Genomic DNA, 14,072 nt, shown 5'->3' with positions numbered 1-14,072 from the left:
AGTACTGCATTTCGGACTCTTTTGTTGACCATGATGGCTACTCCATTTCTTCTGAGGGATTCCTGCCTGCAGTAGTAGATATAATGGTCATCTGAGTTAAATTCACCCATTCCAGTCCATTTCAGTTTGCTGATTCCTAGAATGTTGACATTCACTCTTGCCATCTCTTGTTTGACCACTTCCAATTTGCCTTGATTCATGGACCTGACATTCCAGGTTCCTATGCAATATTGCTCTTTACAGCATCGGACCTTGCTTTTATCACTAGTCACATCCACAGCTGGGTATTCTTTTTGCTTTGGCTCCATCCCTTCATTCTTTTTGGAGTTATTTCTCCACTGATCTCCAGTAGCATATTGGGCACCTACTGACCTGGGGAGTTCCTCTTTCAGTATCCTATCATTTTGCCTTTTCATACTGTTCATGGGGTTCTCAAGGCAAGAATACTGAAGTGGTTTGCCATTCCCTTCTCCAGTGGACCACATTCTGTCAAATCTCTCCACCATGACCTGCCCATCTTGGGTTGCCCCATGGGCATGGCTTAGAAATCAATATATTTGAATTTAAAAAAGAAACATTAAGTACATAAAGATATAAATTGTATAATTTTTATTTTGTTCTTTAAAGTACAAATAACTTCTTAAAGCAAAAACTATAAAGTTGTCTGGTGGTGTTTTCAACGTATACAGATATAATACATACTACCTCAGTAGACAGCAGAGGAGTAGGACAGGACATTTATCCCTTATGGTTACAAAATCTCTACATTTTACATCAACTAGTGTAATATTAACTCTAAGTAGACTGATATTATATTTTTGAAAGAACTGTGTGCCCTACCAGTTTTGTAGCAATGATATCTACAGTTGGTCCTTGAATGATGTGGGGGTTAATCTGCATATAACTTATGATCAGCCCTGTGTATCTGTAGCTCCTTTGTACCCACAGATTCAGCCAACTATAAACCATGTAGTACTATAGTATTTACTATTGAAACATCTCCACATGTAAGTGGACCTGTGCAGTTCAAACCTGCAGCGTTCAAAGGTCAACTCTGTGTGTGTGTGTGTATACACACACAACCTTTCTTTGCATGATTTAAATATTTTTATAATTACATGATAATTACTAGATTTTGGTTGTGTGTGTATATCAGCTCAGTTCAGTTCAGTCATTCAGTCGTGTCTGACTCTTTGTGACCCCATGAATTGCAGCACTCCAGGCTTCCCTGTCCATCACCAACTCCCGGAGTTTACTCAAACTCATGTCCATCGAGTCAGTGATGCCATCCAGCCATCTCATCCTCTGTCGTCACCTTCTCCTCCTGCCCACAATCCCTCCCAGCATCAGAGTCTTTTCCAATGAGTCAACTCTTCACATGAGGTGGCCAAAGTATTGGAGTTTCAGCCTTAGCATCAGTCCTTCCAATGAACACCCAGGACTCATCTCCTTTAGAATGGACTGGTTGGATGTCCTTGCAGTGCAAGGGACTCTCAAGAGTCTTCTCCAGCACCACAGTTCAAAAGCATCAATTCTTCAGTGCTCAGATTTCTTCATAGTCCAACTCTCACATCCAAACATGACCACTGGAAAAACCATAGCCTTGACTAGATGGACTTTTGTTGGCAAAGTAATGTCTCTACTTTTGAATATGCTATCTAGGTTTGTCATAACTTTCCTTTATATACATATGTAAAAAATTTTATTTTAAAAGAATGGCATTGAAATACATATAATATCATATATAAAACGAATTGCCAGTCCAGGTTCGATGCATGATACTGGATGCTTGGGGCTGGTTGCACTGGGATGACCCAGAGGGATGGTATGGGGAGGGAGGAGGGTTCAGGATGGAGAACACATGTATACCTGTGGCAGATTCATTTCGATATTTGGCAAAACCAATACAATATTGTAAAGTTTAAAAATAAAATAAAAATAAAAGAATGAAACACCAAAAATATTCTCTAACAACATTTGGAATTAAATTAGAAATCAATAATAAGATACCTAGGTAATCTCAACTATCTGCAAATTAATAATCCCATGGGTTAAATAAAAAATCACAAGATGAAATATTTTGAACTAAATGGTTTTAAAAATACAACACAACAGTTTGTGAAAGGCAGCTGAAGCAGTACTTAGAGGGACATTTATAAGCTTCAGTATGTATTCTAGTGGAAAAAAGAAATGACCTAAATGACCTAATTCCTTATAAACCAAATAAGTCAGAAGAGTAAATTAGCCCAAGGTAAGTAGAAGTAATAAAATAATGTAATGAAAAGTGAATACAGAAAGCTTCCCAAAGCCAAAAGTTGATCTTTTCAAAGAACCATCGAAATCAACATAGCCCCAATTGGAATAAACAAGAAAAAGGATAGAAGACAAGTCACCAATAACACTAAAAACAGAAGCTATCACCACATAGAGAACAGACTCAGGGACACAGCAGGGGAAGGAGACGGTGGGACACATTGAGAGAGCAGCACTGAAATACGTATATTACCATATGTAAGGTAGACAGCTAATGGGAATTTGCTGTATAGCACAGAGAGCTCATCCTGGCGCTCTGTGATAACCTAGATGGGTTGGATGGGGTGGGAAGGAGGTTCAAGAAGTGAGGGACATTGTGTATACCTATGGCTGATTCACATCGATGTATGGCCGAAACCAACACAACACTGTAAAGCGATTATCCTCCAATTAAAAACAAATTTGAAAACAAGTTATCCCCAAAGTCCTGTACACAAAAATGATACTAACAACTAGTAATAATAACATGCAACAAATTAAATGAAATGGACAAATGTATTAAAAGCAGAATTCATCAAAATTAAGAGGATAAGAAATAGAAAATGTGACTAGCCTTATAGCTATTAAAGAAATTCACATTATTATCAAAAACCTTTCTTAAAACTCCAGACTCAGGTATTGTTTCACTAGTGAATTCTGTTACTCTGGGAAGAAAAACTTTCCTTTACATGTATTTTTCTAAAAAATAGAGATGGAATACCACTTGTTTTATGAGGCCAGTATAAACCTAATGTAAACCTTGACAAAGACATAATGAAAACAAAAATGAAAACAGCCCTACAGGATTTTTTTATCACTCATAAATATATCACTCATATAAATATATTTATCACTCATATAAAATTCTTAAAGGGTACTAGCAAATTAAATCCTATATAACATACACACATCTATATATACATGTGTATAGATATTTTGTTGTTGCTAAGTCTTGTCTAACTCTTTTGTGACCCTATGGACTGTAGCCCGCCAGGCTCCTCTGTCCATGGGATTCTCCAGGCAAGAATACGGGAGTAGGTTTCCATTTCTTTCTCCAGGGGATCTTCCCATCCTGGGGATCAAGCCTGCATCTCCCACATTGCAGGCAGATTCTTTACCCCTGAGCCACCAGGGAAGCCTGTGTATGTATGTATGTGTATGGGTATGTATGTCAACATAAGTGAGGTTTATTACAGAAATGGTAAGTTATGGAAGCAAATCAATCAAAGCAGTCTCTTGTATTAACAGTATAAAGAAGAAAGATTGGATAGAAGCAAGTAACACTACTGTTTGCAGTTGGTATGATTATCTTCACAGAAAATTCCAAGAAATTTACAAAATAATTTCCATAACAGGTAATGAATTTAGCAGTATCATAGGGGTTCAAAGTTAATATATAAATCAGTTCCTATATATTAAGGACAATGAGAAAGTAATTTGCTTTTAAAATTCCATTTATAGTAGCACCTAAAAATAGACACTTAGAAAGGTGTTCAACCTTTCTCTACACAGAAAGCTATGAAAGATGTATTAGAAAATTTAAAGATCCAGATAACAGATAAACCTACCATGTTAATTGGTTAAAAGATTCATAATTTTAAGACAGCAGATTTTCCCCAAATTTACTTTTAGAGTTGACACGATCTCTATAAAAATACCAGAGACTTTTTTTTTTAATTGACAAGTCAACTCTTAAAATTTAGATAGAAATGCATTGGCCCTAGAACAATTTTTAAAAAGAACTATATTGAAGGATGTGGCATACCTCATTTCAAAACTAATTTTAAGGCTAATAGCAATCCACATAGCTTGATATTTGTGAAAAGATAGACATATATACTAATGACATAGAAAGTCCAGACATGAACCTACACATTAATAATTAATGATTTTCCACAAAGATGCCAAAGCAAGTTGACCAAGAAAGATAATGTCTTTTCAGCAAATGGTGATGGGACAGCTGTGTATATGTGGGGGGTGGGGGATTAACTCTTACTTCACACCATCTACAAAAATTAACTGGAAATGGATCATAACCCTAAATGTAAAATCTAAAACCATATTAAAGTGATAGGCTTTGTAACCTTGGAGTAGTTAAAAAAGTATATTTAAGAACACAAAAAGCATAAAACATGAACCAAAATTTGTTAAATTGAACACTGAAATTGCAAACTTATTCTTCAAAAAATTTCATTAAGAGAAAGAAAGTGGAAGCCCCAATTGGGAGAAAATATTTGCAGCACATGTATCAGGCAAAGAACTTGTATGTGGAATAGATAAATCTTAACAACTCACTAGTAATAAGTTGAACACACTAAAAATAGTTAAAAGATTTGAACATAGCCATTAAGCACATAAAACTTCGCTCAACATCACAAGTTGAGAACTAGTGATGAGAACATCAGAGAACTACAAATTAAACCCACAGTGAGATACCACTACACACTTACTGATTGGCCAGGATGTGGAGCAACTGGAAGTTTTCATACACTGGTGGTGGAAAATACAAAATACTAAAATCATTTTGAAAAATGCTTTGGTAGTTTCTTAGAAAATTAAACATATACTTCCCATTTGATCTTCTCATTCTACACATAGATATTTTATCCAAGAGAAATGAAAACATAGGGCAACATAAAGCCTCATACATCAATGTTCTTAGCATTGTAATAGCTTAAAACTGAAAAAAAAAATTTCCATCAAGTGATTATTTAAACAGATTATAGTATATCTACATGTAATGCTACTCAGCTATAAAAAGTTATTGATACAAAAACACAGCTAAATATCAGCATCATTTTGTCCAGTAGAAAAAGCCAGACAGAAAGTATACATTCTGGATGAGACCATACAAATAAAATTCTAAAAAAATACAAATTATAGATGGCAGCCCAGTGGTTGCCCAGGATGGGGTTGGGTGATGAATGGGCTACAAACAGGCAGGAGGAAACTTGAGGGTAATAGAAAGATTGATAATCTTGATTGCAGTGATGTTTAGTATACATGTGTCAAACCCCAACAAATTGTGAACTTTAAATACATACAATGTATTAAAAATCATTTACATACGATAGTTATCCCTGTGAATTCAGAATCAGTATGTCTACTTTGTTTTTTTTCCTGAAGTTAAATATGCACCATTTTCTGAAGTTTCATGCTCTCAAGAAATAATTTTTATAGAAACTCACTCAAATATTGTGGCATTATTTCCATTTTTAGAATTAAGTATATATCTTATACAATTTAAAAAATGTAATCCAAATTTTTTCCAAGCAGATAATTCTTTATAATTAGTCTCTTAAAGAGTTGGAAATACCAGAACACCTTACCTGCCTCCAGAGAAATCTGTATACAGGTCAAGAAGCAACAGTTAGAACTGGACATGGAACAACAGACTGGTTCCAAATCGGAAAAGGAGTACGTCAAGGCTGTGTATTGTCACCCTGCTTATTTAATTTATTAGCAGAGTACATCATGAGAAACGCTGGACTGGAGGAAGCACAAGCTGGGATCAAGATTGCCGGGAGAAATATCAATAATCTCAGATATGCAGATGACACCACCCTTATGGCAGAAAGCTAAGAGGAACTAAAGAGCCTCTTGATGAAAGTGAAAGAGGAGAGTGAAAAAGTTGGCTTAAAGCTCAACATTCAGAAAACTAAGATCATGGCATCCAGTCCCATCACTTCATGGCAATAGATGGGGAAACAGTGGCTGACTTTATTTTTCTGGGCTCCAAAATCACTGCAGATGGTGACTGCACCCATGAAATTAAGACACTTGCTCCTTGGAAGGAAAGTTATGACCAACCTAGAAAGTAGATTAAAAAGCAGAGACATTACTTTGCCAACAAAGGTCCATCTAGTCAAAGCTATGGTTTTTCCAGTATTCTTGTATGGATGTGAGAGTTGTACCATAAAGAAAGCTGAGTGCCAAAGAATTGATGCTTTTGAACTGTGGTGTTGGAGAAGACTCTTGAGAGTCCCTTGGACAGCAAAGAAATCCAACTGGTTTATCCTAAAGGAAACCAGTCCTGAACATTCATTGGAAGGACTGATGCTGGAGCTGAAACTCCAGTACTTTGGCCACCTGATGGGAAGAGCTGACCCATTTGAAAAGATGCTGGGAAAGATTGAAGGTGGGAGGAGAAGGGGATGACAGAGGATGAGATGGTTGGATGGCATCACCGACTCAATGGACATGAGTTTGAGTAAACTCCGGGAGTTGGTGATGACAGGGCGGCCTGGTGTGCTGCAGTCCATGGGGTTGCAAAGAGTCGGATGTGACTGAGTGACTGAACTGAACTGAAGTCTCTTAAAAGATTCATAATACAAATCTGCATTTCTTCTTCCTAATTCTGAAAAATTTATTTTAATGACCTTGGCCATCTGTCAACTCATAAATAGATATTTATGAGAATACTCCTCAAAATTTATCTAAAAATAAATTATTGTAGTGACTGCAACCCCTGCCTTTCTCAGCTTCTGAATTACAAGCATCAGAACTTCAAGTGGCCTCTAACTGTTGAGTTTTACTTTCTTCTTAAAGGGGATTATTTTGCTTATCCTCTGATCCATTAAGAGCCAGGTAAGAAACATAGAAACAGGATAGAGAAATATGAAGACACTCAGAAAATTATTTAGAGAGAATTGTCAAATAATTAAATACTAGGTATTTTTGACCTGTGCTTTTGAGGTTTTATGGTGTTTCCCTTAGTATACGCTGGAGACCCTAAAAGTATGACTTACGTACTTCCACTGAAACTAGTAGCTTTAAAAACTTCCCTAGGCCAGGGTTTCTGCTCTTTTCCCTTTAATTTACTCTGTAGTTTTTCTTAAATATATATGTTCTTCTGATTACATAAAAGTTATATATAGTTTAAATGAATATGCTATGTATTATGAATAAAGAAGGTGATATAGAAATGTATAACATGGAAAACATACCAATGTTTATTTCACATACCAATATATAGAAGAACAGCCAAATTAGATATTTCACATAAAAGTACATAGGTCCATTCAATTACCTTGAACTTTCATCCTCACACCTTTTGACATACAAAAAAACAAAGGATTCAAGTAGTGTTATTTCATCAGCCTCTCTGCTGGGCAAAGATGTGTTTGCTGATGGAGCGGAAATGCTTTGCCAGCCCATATTCCATTGTCTTCAGAAGCTATTCTGAATGGGAGCCACTGCCATTATGTGAATAAGTCATGCATGATCCCTGGGTATATTATCAGTCCCTTGTGGAACATTTTTACCAATGATGAAATGTTATTGTTGTCAGTGTCAGACATTCAGTCTTTATCAGTCTCCTTCATGACAGCCCTCGTTATTCAGGCAGACTTGGGACAACTTCAAGGTGAGAACTTTCAATACAAGGTCAAGTGGACCGAATTTCTTTCCTAGCCACTGCTCAACCATTTCCCTTTCCTTTCATCATGACTCACAGATCAACCCCTCTGTCTTAAGGTCTGCAGTGGGAGGAGTGCAATGGCAACCTCATTCTGGTAAGAACCTAGAACCATTTAAATAACAGAAATTTACATTTCCTCACTGTGTCACTCCTAAAATAATTTAATTATGTCCTTAAATGTTGACACACATCCTTATCTACAAAATTCCTTTGGAATCAATATTATACGTTAAAAACACTCAAGGGCTTTAGAACCAGAAATAATTTTTTCAGATTTGAACTACAGGAACTTTGGCCAGCTGCTTAACATCTCTGGGCCAGAACTCTCCTCTCCAAATGGATCAAATGCAACCTTTCATGCAGAACTACTGTGAGATTTAAAGACAATATAAAAGCATTATAAGAATAGAATAGAAGCAAGAAGTAAACATCATCCTGGATGATTATAGGAGTCCAACAAATGTTTGCTTCTTGCTTCTACTTTATTCTTATAATGTTTTGTTGAAAATAATGTCACAACATCTTTACACTTACCTTGACCCCAAATTAAAATCTTTGAGAATGGGAAAATAACATAATCTTAATTAAAATCTTTGGGAATGGGAAAATAACATAATCTTAATACCCAGGTATTTCTTGCAGTTACCTAAAACCTGAAGCCTACATATTAGAGCTTTGACTCCAGTGTAATTGTTCCTTTGTCCCTTACTCCTATAACCTTTGCCCACTAATTCTGACTCACAGCTGTTTATGGATTACTAACAGCTGTGCTGGGGGGGCGGGGGTGCCCACAGGGCTTAGAGGACTGTCTGGATTACACAGGTCAACATGTCAGAATGTCAGCTCTCCACACTAAGACTGGCAGAACTGGGCATGCATTATGTGTAATTAGGCAAGTACTAGAATGATGATGACAGCCCTTCAGTCTCAGAGGAGCAAAGCAGAATTGATGGGGTTCATAAAGACAGTGTGGGACTGAATGGAAACAGATCTTCCATAGCAAAAGATCCTTCATGGGAAAACACAGGGCCAGGAGAAACATTTTTCTCATACTGTGTATGTATGTATGTATGTATCTACCATTTTGAACTCTTCACCATCAAAAATAAACACATCATAAACCTAATGGTACTTGGAGCTATAGTCTCTCCAAGAAGCTTCTAATCAATGACCTGATGCATATGCCAACAAAATTCTGTATCAAAGAAAATATTTAAAGCTGCTGCTGCTGCTGTCACTTAGTCATGTCTGACTCTGTGTGACCCCATAGATGGCAGCCCACCAGGCTCCACCATGGCAAAAACACTAGAGTGGGCTGCCATTTCTTTCTCCAATGCAAGAAAGTGAAAGTGAAGTTGCTCTGTCATATCCGACCCTTAGCGACCCCGTGGACTGCAGCCTACCGGGCTCCTCCATCCATGGGATTTTCCAGGCAAGAGTACTGGAGTGGGTTGCCACTGCCTTCTCCAATATTTAAAGCTAACACTAGTCAACTTTAGTGAATAAAACTCTATTTTAAGAGCATATGGACTGTGAGGGAAAGGATTGAGAGAGCATATCTAAGAGCAGTTATTGTTACTACTATTGAAGAGTGGCTTATAGAGTATAATGTTATGCCTACTATGTGTGGGCAGTGCAATGAGCACTTTACATGTATCATTTCATTTAATTCTCACAGAAACTCTTTGAAGTAGCTACTATGATCATTCATGAATGGACAATGAGAAAACCGAGTCTGGTGGAAATTGATTGTTCACTATTACCCAGTTGGCAGCAATGAGTTTGGAATCTACATTTATCTGATTACAAATTTTTTTAATTTAAAAAAAATTTTTTAAATTTTGCTAAATTTACACATATGATGAAATTAATGCTGCAGCAACAGCTGCGTTATCTCAGAAGGCAAAGGAGATAGGTTTCCAAAACAGAAATCACTGAAATAATGAAAAAAATACTGTTACTTATAAAATTCATTCATTCCTGAGAAAACTCTTGAGTACCTAGTATACAAAAGACCCTAACAGACATCTCAAAATTAGAGTCAGAAAAAAAAAATCCAAGACTAACAATTACAAAGTCTTAGGAGGCATAATTAAAATATTCTTAATGTTTAGGTATTTAGGTTTTACCATGTGTCTTTCACTGAGTTAAAAAAAAGATCTGTTGAGGAAAATATCAATGTAACTGTTACATGATAACTCCTTTATAAGTGAAGCCCTTGGATTGATCACATAGAAACAAGTCTCTGGGACTCAATAGTCTAGCAACAAAGAAACAGCCAGCATTAAGTGACCCATTTCTCCCCTGGTAGAAAAAAAAAAAATGAACTTTTCTGTTTCATTCAAAGATATTTGTATAAAGAATATATTCTCAGTTCCACCATATAAAAATGAGCTGGGAATCAGGATCACTAAATGGTTAAAAGTGCAGGCTCTAAAACCAGATGCTCTGGGTTTGAATCCTGACACTACCATTGACTAGCTGTAAGACTCTCTTCAACCTTTCTGGGCTTCACTGAAGGTTGGGGAGAAGATCAAATGATTTACTACATTTAAAGTGCTTAGAAAACACATTAAATAATAGGGACACACATGAAAAACACACAGACGCTAGCTAGCTGTTGTTACTATTGTTATCATTACTATTAAATAATTTTCTTGCTATGGTTTATATTATCGCTCATTATAAAATACCTCTTCTGATTTTAAAAAGAGAGAGCAAACTAAAGATGTATCCCAAATGCAATATCTGTTGGAGTGTAGAATCACTAAGAAGGTGAATAACCATATGATGAAAGAAAAATCAGTAACATTTATTTATATATATTTTCTTAAAGCCTCTTATAGTAATTGCTAGTTAACTGTAAGTTTTAAACCAACAACAATGTCTAAAACAATGGAACGATGATGAAAGGCAGGTATCAGTAAAATGAAGATAGAAAACAAACCAATCACATGTTTAAGTGAAAAAAATAGAGTGGACCTGCCCATTATAAGTCCTGTTTTAACTACTGTTATTATAAGTTTTGGAATATGGGGTAAACAATGAAATTTCAGGTTTACAGGTTACTCTGAGTTCTTCATTGTATATTAAGATGCAGAAGTATCTTAAAGATTATGTGTTGATTTCACATATATACAGTATTTGATAAATAACTTGTACTTGACTATGTTCAAACATCTTTAGGGGGAAAAAATATTCAGAAGGAGACTATGGGCCTTTCACTAAGCGTAAGCCTAATAGGATAGTACAACCTAGAAAGCAATATGGGAACCTGTTCTGACATGCTCATACGAGACACGCTCAGTTGTGTCCAACTCTTTGCAATCCCATGGACTATAGCCTGCCAGGCTTCTCTGTCCATGGAATTCACTAGGCCAGAACACTGCAGTGGGTAGTCCTTCCCTTCTGCAAGGGATCTTCTGAACCCTGGGATTGAACCCAGGTCTCTCTTATTGCAGACAGATTCTTTACCCTCTGAGCCACCAGGGAAGCCCCTGTTCTGATTAATTCTTGAAAAATCTGAACTAGTGTTTCTGTAGGATAAAAATATAAGCAACAGGAGAATGATCTTCATTATGAAGGAAATTGCAAATAACATCCAAATCATAATCTTATATATAACAAAATCACATTTTTTCTCATTTAAACTGGCATACTAATTTTTTGTCATCTATTCTTTTCAAGAAATAAAACACACTTGTGTGGTTAAAATTATCAAGGGAATGGCAGCAAGCAATGATGCACTCTATGATCCAAATTCTAAAAATTCTTCATGCTGCTAAGATGAGGTCACTGAGGGATATGATCCCCAAACCAATGAAAGTTATGGATGGGATGAAAGTGAGCTTACCCACAAAATTCCTTTATAAGCAAACAGAACATCCCTTTTGAGTCTTGAAACAGTTTGTCTTTTCTTACAAAGATAATAGTAAACATTCCAACTTACATCAAAATGAGATACAGATTAGAAAAGTTTAGATAAATAATGAATGACACTCATGAAGTGTTTTTAAGAGTGGGGTTACAGGCTTAAACTAAAGAAAGCGGGGAAAACCACTAGGCAAGTCAGGTAGAACTTATCAAATCCCTTATGAATATACAGTGGAAGTGATGAATAGATTCAAGGGCTTTGATGTAGTAAACAGTGTGCCCGAAGAACTATGGAGCGAGGTTTGTAATACTGTACAGGAGGCAGCAAACAGAACCATCGCAAAGGAAAAGAAATGCAAGAAGGCAAAGTGGTTGTCTGAGGAGGCTTTACAAATAGCTGAGGAAAGAAGAGAAGGAAAAAGCAAGGGAGAAAGGGAAAGGTGCACACAACTGAACACAGAGTTCCAGAGAAAAGCAAAGAGAGACAAGAAGGCCGCCTTCTATGAACAATACAGGGAAACAGAGGAAAACAACAGAAGGGGAAAGACTAGAGATCTCTTAAAGAAAATTGGAAATATCAAAGGAACATTTCATCCAAAGATGAGCACAATAAAGGACAGAAAGGGTAAAGACCTAATAGAAGCAGAAGAGATCAAGAAGAGATGGCAAGAATACACAGAAGAACTGTACAAAAAAGATCTTAATGACCTGGATAACCACGATGGTGTGGTTGCTCACCCAGAGCCAGACATTCTGGAGTATGAAGTCAAGTGGTCCGCAGGAAGCATGACTACAAACAAAGCTAGTTGCGGTGATGGAATTCCAGCTGAGCTATTTAAAATCCTAAAAGATGATGCTATTAAATTGCTGCATTCAAGGTGTCAGCAAATTTGGGAAACCCAGCAGCGGCCACAGGACTAGAAAAGGTCAATCGTCATCCCAATTCCCAAGAACGGTAGTACCAATGAATGTTCAAACTACTGCACAACTGCACTCATCTCCCATGCTAGCAAGTTTATGCTCAAATTCCTTCAAAGTAGGCTTCAGCATTATGTGAATGGAAAACTTCCAGATGTTGAAGCTGGGTTTAGAGAAGAGAGAGGAACTGTTGATCAAACTGTCAACATTCATGGGATCAGACAGAAAGCAAGGGAATTTCAGAAAAAGAAAAAAAAAAATCTACCTCTGTTTCATTTACTACACTAAAGCCTTTAACTCTGTGGATCATAACAAACTGTGGAAAACTTAAAGAGATGGGAATACCAGACCATTTTACCTGTCTCCTGAGAAACCTGTTTGTGGGTCAAGAAGCAACAGTTAGAACCTTATATGGAACAAATGACTGGTTCAAAATTGAGAAAGAAATTAGACAAGGATATTTATTGTCACCCTGTATATTTAACTTCTATGCATAGCACATCATATGATATGCTGGGCTGGATGAGTTACAAGCTGGAATCAAGATTGCCAGGAGAAATATCAACAACCTCAGATATGCAGACAATGTCACTTTAATGGCAGAAAATGAAGAGGAACTAGAGAGCTTCTTGATGAGGGTGAAAGAGGAGAGTGAAAAAGCTGGCTTAAAGCTCAATATTAAAAAACTAAGATCATGGCATCTAATCCCATCGTTTCATGGCACTTCCACTTCATGGAAGCAGTGACAGATTTCCTCTTCTTGAGCTCTAAAATCATTGTGTATGGTGACTGCAGTCATGAAATTAGAAGACAGAAGGCAGGAAAGCTATGACAAACCTAGACAGTATATTTAAAAGGAGAGACATCACTTTGCCGACAAATGTCCCTATAGTCAAGGCTACGGTCTTTCCAGTAGTCATGTGTGGAATTGAGAGCTGGACCATAAAGAAGGGTGAGTGGCAAAGAATTGATGCTTTTGAACTGTGGTGCTGGAGAAGATTCTTGAGAGTCCCTTAGAGAGTAAGGCGATCAAACCAGTCAATCTTATAGGAAATCAACCCTGAATATTTATTGGAAGGACTGATGCTGAAACTGAAGCACCAATACATGACCAGCTAATGAAAACAACCTATTCATTGGAAAAGACCCCGATACTAGGAAGGATTGAAGGCAGGAGGAGAAGGGGGCAACAGAGGATGAAATATTTGGATGGCATCACTGATTCAATGGACATGAACCTGGGTAAACTCTGTGAGATTGTGAGGGACAGGGATGCCTGGCATGCTACAGTCCATGGGGTCACAAAGACTTGGACATGACATGGTGACTGAACAACAATGACGACAAGTATTTAGTATCTGTCACATTTTTGAAACAAACATAGTTAAAAACAATTATTATATTCTTCTACCTCATAACATTTTTTTAAACCAGCATTAAAAATAAGCACTGAGATAATATTTTTATCCACTGTGGCATTTGTTATATTGCATTCCTTGTTTTTTCATTCATAAATCAACCCATTTTAAATATTGAGTTGTCCAAAAAGTTCACTCAGGAACTTCTTATG

Source organism: Bos grunniens, chromosome 1, assembly GCF_055505025.1.
Source record: "Bos grunniens cultivar Pamir isolate PY7600 chromosome 1, Bosgru_T2T1.0, whole genome shotgun sequence".
In the NCBI taxonomy this organism is placed as follows: domain Eukaryota; kingdom Metazoa; phylum Chordata; class Mammalia; order Artiodactyla; family Bovidae; genus Bos; species Bos grunniens.
Note: the sequence above shows the minus strand (reverse complement) of the source record.